The sequence below is a fragment of the Buceros rhinoceros genome, unplaced genomic scaffold, assembly GCF_000710305.1.
Source record: "Buceros rhinoceros silvestris isolate BGI_N320 unplaced genomic scaffold, ASM71030v1 scaffold21709, whole genome shotgun sequence".
NCBI classification, from domain to species: Eukaryota; Metazoa; Chordata; class Aves; order Bucerotiformes; family Bucerotidae; genus Buceros; species Buceros rhinoceros.
In genome coordinates, this window is record NW_010431205.1 from 10973 (window position 1) to 11410 (window position 438).

At 58.4% G+C, this 438-nt stretch overlaps 1 protein-coding gene across 1 annotated transcript in view; it reads right to left on the bottom strand.

The window, feature by feature from the left end:
* The window catches only part of LOC104499801 (2-oxoglutarate dehydrogenase, mitochondrial-like), a gene marked incomplete at both ends in the record, with an annotated part of 11572 nt that overhangs the window by 10964 nt on the left and 170 nt on the right, over positions 1–438 (bottom strand). The gene's annotated exons all lie outside the window — the stretch shown is intronic.

Sequence of the window (438 nt, forward strand, 5' to 3'; positions counted from 1 at the left end):
TTCCGACAGACCAGTTATTGGCAGGAAAACCATGAGATGGGGGGACGGGGATGAGCTGCAAAGTGTTCACCATGACAAAACCAGGGCAGAGGCAGAAGCTTGGGCTTGTAGGAGAGTCAAACCCATCGGGGACACTGATGGGTCACCTTCACAACCAGAGGTGTGCTCCAGCAAGCCAGGCATGCAAACAGAGAGCAGGGAAGGGCCAGCGAGGCTCTGCCCTGGGGGTCTCGCCAACCAAGCACCGACACCGAGACCGTCAGCGGGACACGTTAAGGATAAACGCGATCCAGAACTCAGGTGCGGTGCGAGACGGGAGGGTGCCGCTTCGCCGGCTGCGTCCGTGCCCAGAATAACCTATTCAAAGAGAGTCCTGCCCTCCGAGGGTTAGAGGCTAAGTCATTCGTACCTACCACCGTCAACACTCTGAACCGCGCC